Below are 8,131 nucleotides of genomic sequence, written 5' to 3'. Positions count from 1 at the left end.
GGAATGCCCGGGCAATGCGACAGCATGAAGCAGGTGGAGTCTGTGGGCCTCTGGGCGCATTTTCTCCCCTTCCTCAGACCTTGCCTTGGGGCTAGCCAGCTCTCTGAAGAGCTGAACTGCAAAGCCCGTTCGGAGTCTCCAGGCGGTATTTCCTGAGTCCGACCCCTACTCTGCCCTGCCCACCCACCACCCAAACCTACCCTTCCCAGGACACCTTCCATTCAGAGCCCGGCCTTGCGGGGCAGGAGTTACTCAGATCAATGAATCCACATTACTGGCAGTTACCACTCCAGGGTTACTTTTTAAAGACTCTCCAACAGGGGGTTGTCTTGAGACATCCCCTCACCATCTTTTCACCGAGGGAGGGTTGATAATAGTGGGAATTGCGGGCCAGTGGAGGAGAAAGGTTCTTGAACTCATGAGCTGTCTGAACCTTCTCTGGAGCTCTCCTCTGCTGCCCCCGCAGAGGGCCACCTCTGGTCAAGAGGAAAAGAAAGCAGGCGGGTTCTCCACCCCGAGCTACAATTACCTCCTTAGTCACCAGACAGAAACAAGAGGTAACCGGTGGTGACCGATGAGGACAGATTTCGACTACTGCGTTTCAGGAAGGCCCAGGTCTCCAACAGCTCTGCGAGAGAGCGGAAAGCTCCAGTCTGTTACCATGAGTCTTGAACTGCGAAGAACTCAGTCTTGTTTCTGCTTTCGTTCCGTGGATTCGAGGGCATGGTCTGCGGGGGGCAGAGGATGGGGCAGGTCCTGTGCCGGCTGTTAGTCGCTGATCTGGTGCTGGCCGCAGCTGGCTTTGCGTTCCCATCTCACTGTGGCTTTCCACACCTTCCCTTTTACGCTCGTGTCTAGCAATTATGTCTTAGCTCATGTCTTGAGGGCGACTGTGGGACAGCGCATGTGAGTTTTGCAGACTCGTTTAACTCCGAATGAGATAATTCTCCGTGGAATTCTCTCTGCACAGTTACGATACTGTTCCTCAGCGGGTTGTTTTTCTGAGTTCCATTTTAGCTGAAAACTTAAGTTCAAAACTCCTTTTGCCCCCAATGAATTCTACAATTAGTTGGAAGACAGATGGCTGGCGCCCATCATGAAGGATCTGAGCATTCATTCGGTCACTCGGTCAACTTAGTCAATGTTTAGTGAGCCTACTGTGTGCCAGGTGTTCTTATAGGTGCTAGGGACACAACCCCAAAGAACAGAGACCAAATCCCATCCTCACGGAGCTTACAGGCCAGTGGGCACAGACAGACCATAAATTACATTCATTAGTGCTGCGCAGAAAACTAAAGCTGAAAGGTAGGGATTGGTCAGGTAGGGGACATTTTGCAACTTAAAATAGGCTGTTTGGGAAGTTCTCAGGGAGAAGACGAATTTTAAGCAAAGACTTGAAGGACAGGAGGGATCCAGGTTTCTTGGGGAAAGAATGTTCTTGGCAAAGGAAGCGCTAAGTGCAAAGGCCCCGAGGCAGGCATGGAGCAGCAACAGCCAGGTGGCCAGCGTGGCTGGGCCGAATTCAAACGGTCTGCCTTCTAGTTTCAAGTGCGGGGGAGGGGCATTCATAGAAAGCAGACTCAGCAAAGTGCCAGCCTGACCTCTGAAATGGGCACTTTATGCCGCCTGAGGGGCCGCTGCAGGACTGTGGTTTGAGAAGGCCCAGGATTCGGGAGCCTCATGTACCGGCAGACTCAGTGGTCACCCCCCTGTTACCACCTGCAAGAGAAACAAAGCTCTTCTCAACCGAAGGTACCTCTGTCCCTGTTTGCAATTTTCCTGGGGTAAATCGTCGTGTCTCTAGAACCCCTGAGTACAGACACGTTGCCTAGGAAAGCGGGGGGCATCCTAGTGGGTTCCCCCCACTGGCTCGCTGTGATTTATCCACCTGAAGGAGGTGGGGGGCATAGCAAGGACACAGAAGTCCCGCACAGGGCACATGGGGAGGGGGGTGGGCAGTCGCTCAGGTAGGGCAATGAGCACCAATGTCAGGCTTACGATCCTCTTGCCACTGACGGAGAGGGTGGGCAGGTGAACCAAAGAGCATCATTATTTTCTAACCAATAAGAGAAACAGCAAAATGAGATTAAGGTTTGGCCGAGCAGCTTTTAGCCCTGCTGCAGCTGCTGACAGCTTCCCAGCAGGTTAGGGTGAGCGTAATGGCTCGCTCTGGCTGGCTGCAGCGTTTGCGAGATAATGGGGAAGGGGCAAAAACAGAATGGGGTGCCCCAGTCAGTAAAGTAGCAGGAAAGGCTAAGTGAAGGCTTGAAGGGAGAGAAGAGAGGATCGATGAAAAGTGATGTCCAAGGCCACTAGTAACTGCCCAAAAGGCCACGGATGGAACAGCAGGAGGCAGAGGGAGGGTGAGTTCTCAAGATGCCTTGTGCAGAGGTGCTGACCACACCAACAGGTGCTCGCCAGCAGGTGGGGCAAGTCGGGTGGGATCCCAGATTGAAGATCCCCTGGAGATCAAGGTAGAGCTCTGACGACCAATTTGACAGTTGGGGTTAGGACAGGCTCCCAAAGGCCAGATATCTACCTGACGAGGGGGGAACAGAAAGAAAACCTTGAGAGTTCTCATGTCACGTGCAGTTGTCCAAGAAAGCCCATGTTTAGAGCCATCCAGCAAGAACCAGGTGAGTGGCCAACCGCTGCACGTGTAATTGCTGTGAATGCTTTTAGTGCCCCTTGGGGTAACCCACCTTGGTCCTTTACTTCCAGGCTTCCAGATAAGGAGGCTAGGTGGTGAAGAGACTTGCTCTCGTTCGCAAGAGAGTTGGGTGGAAAAGCGGATTTAGGACAGGGCGTTCTTGACACCCAAACTGGCAGTCCCATTTCCCTGGTGGTGGAAAGGGTTATAGCGTCTGCATTAAATCCCCATCTTTGCGGGAGCTCGGAGGTCTCAACAGCTGCATTTCTGGAATGGACTGGTAGGTTCCACGTGACACTTTCCTGCTGCTGTTCCTCCAAGTCCTTCCTCAGATGGCAGGGTAGGAGTTATCTCCCTCTTGAGAACTCCGGGTTCACCTTATAAACCGGTTTGATTATCTTGGCAGTGACTGACTCTGTGATGGTGAGAGAGACAGTCACCACCCACCTATCTGCAGGGCAGACTTTTGGCATTTTCAGCTGTTTCTCACGCATCGAAAAATAAAAAATTAAGAAAAAGGCTCACAGTTATCGCCAAAACAAGGTCATCACTCAGTGCCCATGGACACGTAGTCTAAATACAGTTCTAGTGAATTTGGTGTTTTAATTTCCGGCCCACAGCAAATGAGAAGCACATTGAGAGCACACACGCCACAGGAAGGAGTCGCTCCCTCCCACACCCTTACTCCCCGTCTGTTCCTTGGACCGGCAGCGGCAGCATCACCTGGACCTCAGCACAGATCTAGATTCTTGGGCCCCACCCCAGACCCACCAAGCCAGAGCACCCAGAGAGTCTGATGCCCGCTCGGGTGACAGCTCTCTCTCTACGGGCCACCGTTCAGCTCTGGCCCTTCTATTCTAAGCACAAGTAGGAGCGAAAGTGGGATTGTAAAGGCAGACAGTGCGAACCGTTAACGTGCTCTACTCGTGTCCCCGTGACCTACGGCTCTGCAACGCTGCTTTTCTCTCTATTCACCCGAATTTGGTACTTCTAGGTGCATTGGACATGAGGTGCGGGAGAGGTTGAGGGCGTGGGTGTGATTTCAGACCTGTCCTCTCTCTCACTGGCTGGGTGACATTGAGTAAATGACATCACTTCTCTGAACTTCACTTTCCACCCATTGGTTAAAGCGCAAGGCTGATTTCTCTGGCCCTTCTCCAGCTCCGACCTTGTGCTATCCTCTTAGCTTAATAATATGGGAAGAGACTGAGGGGGAAAGTTAAGCTACCTATGTTTATATAACATTGGATGGATTGTACATATGTATACGTGATAGGTGTTCTAATGTATAACATTAACATATGTATCATATATTTTATATTGCATTATATATTGCATACATAGCATATACACGATATATAATATGGGGCAATATTGCTCAACAATAAATTAAGCAGCAGACGAATAAGTTTGCAGGTAGGAAGGTTTATGGTACCACCTGCAAGGTGCTTTAAGGAAGGATCACATTCCCATTCAGCATTGTTGCTTTAAAGTCCTAATGACTTGAACGACCTTGGAACCTGGAGAGTAGACTGTTAAACCAGGAAAAATCAGCCGTTTCCTACCACACATAAATTCTTTTCCATAGTCATAAAGCAGTAGCAAACTAAGGAAAGAAAAATCTAGGTTTTTATGTCCAGATCCATGTCGTTAATATCAGATTGATTGACAAATATCTTTTGAAATACATATAACCTTTTAGAAGAATCACAAAGATAGATAGATGATAGATAGGTGGATGATAATGATGATGATAGATAGATAGATAGATAGATAGATAGATAGATAGATAGATAGATAGATATAGATAGATAGACAGACACACACATGCACATATAGATAGATATCTTTTTGCTATTACGTTTTGCATGGATTTTTCTCAGTGGCTCATCATGTCCATGCTTTTGAGTATATACCTTCCTAATTTTTCTGCTGAGAATCTATCAAGAAAACTGGTGAACCCATATCAGAAACATGAACTAACATGTCAACTGCTAGAAAATTATTCTCATTAGCCAGAATTTTCCAGGAAAAGGTGACGATTTAGCCTTATCTGGTTTTCTTGGATAGAAGATCATATACCTTATTTCACAGATCAACAACGGTTTCTTGAAAAAGGCAGTTCAGTTTTCGATGAGATACTCATGCCCACTCAGTCTAGTTTTCATAGCCTAAGGCCAAAAGCTGGTGTCATTATCCATCACAAATATCACAACATTTAGGGGTGCCGTAAGGGAAGTAAAATTTAGTAGATGGGATTAATTTATTTTTTTCTGTTGGCTTTTTATGACTGCAGATATAATAAAATTCTAATCAAGTAGTCGTTTCAAAAATCTGAAAATGATAATAGAGAAACATGATTTAATTTAGTATCTTTTTCAACTCTGCCTAAAACTCAGTAAAATTCAGTATGAAATCTTGAGGTAGCCACTGTTTTAAGAACCACCGTGTAACATTCCAACTTACTTCCAGCGTGCTCAGAAAGCCAGGCTGTCAGCATGCACATATTTAGGGCTACACAGTAATTCTACCAGACGTTTGATCCAGAACTGAGTTCCCTATTGCCCTCCGAAGCCCCGTACTCAATAGAAAGAAGAAAAATGAATTTGATAATAGATATTTTCCATTCTCCTGTATTTAACATTCAGGGGTCAAATTGACATTTTAATTACCCCCCAGATACAGGAAACTGGAGACATAAAGCATTCATTTTCCCTAGCTTGCAAGTTTATATTGCAAGCTTCTATAGTTCACACAAAATATTGCTCTTTGGCACATGAAATCTGATGGTTTCAGAAAAGAATTAGGTGTTCCTTTGATCTCACTTATAAATGCATCTGAGCCACACCTTACTGTGATAATGCTTTTCATTCCCCCAGAGCCCTGCCGTTATAACTCCCTAGCCCCTTTGTGAGGACGGAGGAGGCCGTGGGGGGTCTCACTCCAGGGATCACCCATGAGCCGCATGCTGCTCTCCCGACTCCTCCAGCATTCAGCTCAGCCTCGTGACTTTCAGGGCTTAGGAAATAGCTTAGAGTGAAGAATTGTTTTCTCAGAGAATTATGCCCAAACATTCCTGCGAAAGCAGACAGTCATCACTTAATCTCTATAAATGACTACGATTTTGGCAGGTGTCAGCTGGTACAGAAATCGCTCACATGTTAATTTTTTTTTTTTTAAGCACAGGACAATGAGAGGGGACTCATTTAAAAAAAAAAAAAAATCATCTCACAATTGTGCCTGGCCATTGTAGTGGCTTACCTGAAATGACATTCGTGTTTGGTTTCTTGGTGGCACGTGGTCCCCAAGCTTGGTGGCTGAGGCAGACACAATTGATGGCCTTTCTTCAAAACACCGAATGCCAAGTATTCAGAATGATCTCGTACACAGCATTCCCCCAGGTCACCCACTGTCCTTGACACGGTGTTCTTCAAAAATGCCACTGGGTGCCCAAGGAATGCGAAGTTTTGAAATGGGTACAAAACCTGCTGGAAGCCTCTGCACCATTACTTCGCCGACTGGCATTCTTTCTGAGGCAGTAGAATTCTCCAGAATCCTTCTCCTGCCTTCGTCTCTCCTTGATTCCTAATACCAGGTGTTAGATCACGGTGGACATTTAAAAGGGCTGAGTTATTATGCTTCGATGGCTTTTGAGTTAAGATAGTTGGTTTTTCTGCAAGAAAACTTTAGATTTTTCAGGCTGGTCATCAGGAAGCTAAGTATGTGCCACAAAGATAAGAGGAAGGAGGAGTCAAGGAAAACGCCATCAACAGACACTGAATTACTCCGTGACTGACTGAAATAGAATGTTCTAGAAAAAAGACGTTTTCCTACTTCTGAGGGAAAGGGATGACAAGGGGGGTGTTCTGGGACCTGGCCCCATGGCCTTTTGCCCATGAGGCCGGTGCTTAAAATACTCGGCCAGTAAGAGGCCTCTCACATGTGTGTCGGGCCTGCGTGACTCAGGCTGTTTGTGTTCAGGTCAAGTGTTGTGGGCTGCAGGGCTGAATCAGAGTCCAGATTTGCCTCAGTGACACATGAAAAGAGGGAGCGTTGCGTTTGAACTGCACAAATATTATGCTTAAGTATTTTTTCCTTATTTTGGAGCCAAGCAAGTCTTTTTCATGATAAAATCACGGCCATATAGTGGGTCCTTTTTCTGGCGTGGAATTTGAGACAGTGTTGGCTGTGCCAAGGGGCCTGGCAGCAGGAAAAAATAGCAAGGCGCAGAGATTTGAAACCATAATGCAAGTTAGAAATTTTAGTTTCCTAATTGTAGCGATTAGAAGCCAGGTTAACGTGCCCCTCTCCCGCCCCGTCTCCTAACCTGGGCTGAGGGTTACGGAATCAAGGGACCCTCTTTCTAACAGGATTGGGCCAGGGCACGTGAACAAGAACTTGATTGTGGCAACAAGCAGGCTGCTTCTCCAATCTTGTTCCCAGGCCACTTGACGATGGGCGGTGGGGGAGGGGGTTCTGAAATCAGCCAGTGCCTCTTTACTCAAACCATCAGGGTAGGAGAGAGCTCCAGGAGAGCATCCCTTGGCTGCGTCGGCACGTCGGAGCGTCAGTCCGTTTGACGCGCCCGAGTCTCCAGTTGAAAGACAGTCTGATGAGGGATGAAGGGAGGAAGCAGGAGGTCCAACCCTCCAAGCCTGCCCCGTGCAGGATGCTCCCTGCATCCTGGCGACGATGATTTTGATGAGGAGGCGGCGAGGACATTTACTGTTTATACAGACACCGAAGGGCCCACCTACCCACCTTGGATTCCTGGGCCCCTGGGGAAGCTCGCGCAGTCTGCTGGGAGTGTCCTCCGAGCTCCAGTGGGCCTGGCCTGCTGGGACTACCGGACTGGATGAGGCCCAGGCTCCACCTTCCTGTCGATTCCCTCGCAGGAGGTACACCTGGGAAAGTCGACTTCAGGGAAGAAAGCAAGCTCGTGAAAAGCTTGCAGGAAAGGAAGAGTGAGAGGGGTTATGGGGCTGCCCAGTGCCCTGCATTTAACAGGAAATCCGGCCTCCCCAGGGGCTGTGGGTTTGCAGCCACACCTCATTTCCTGTTGGAAGGGGTGCGCCCGCTGAGCTCCAGGGCCCACTTTCCTGCCTCTGAGACCTGCCCGTTGTTGGGCTTGCAGTAAGGAGCCGCTGTTATGAGGTCCCTGGGGAGCACCTCTCCTGCCTGCCATAGCTTAGCCCACAGCACGTGGCCAAGAGCCAGCGATTAATGCACCTTGTCACCACTACCGCCACCAAGCCTTGTGTGCCCACTGCCTTCGCCCAATGGCGGAAATGGTTGCAGAGGGTTGGGGTGGGTGCGGAGGCCAGGTTGGGGGACCGCCCAGTGGCCAGTGTGACGAAAGGGGCCCCGGTCTGCTGTGGGAACAATGGCCCCAAATTCCCATCGGCAGCCAGCCCGATCTGCAAATATTCAGCAAATCCACGTCGGGGGTGAGGGGCGAGGGAGGGAAAGGACAAGAAAAGC

General features: G+C 48.8%; 1 protein-coding gene across 1 annotated transcript in view; it reads left to right on the top strand.

Moving 5' to 3' along the window:
- RUNX1 (runt related transcription factor 1) overlaps positions 1-8,131 on the top strand; it is a 228,218-nt gene that overhangs the window by 179,558 nt on the left and 40,529 nt on the right. The window lies entirely within an intron of this gene.

This window comes from Pteropus alecto, unplaced genomic scaffold, assembly GCF_000325575.1.
Source record: "Pteropus alecto unplaced genomic scaffold, ASM32557v1 scaffold3, whole genome shotgun sequence".
In the NCBI taxonomy this organism is placed as follows: Eukaryota; Metazoa; Chordata; class Mammalia; order Chiroptera; family Pteropodidae; genus Pteropus; species Pteropus alecto.
Note: the sequence above shows the minus strand (reverse complement) of the source record. Positions and strands in the feature narration are given on the sequence as shown.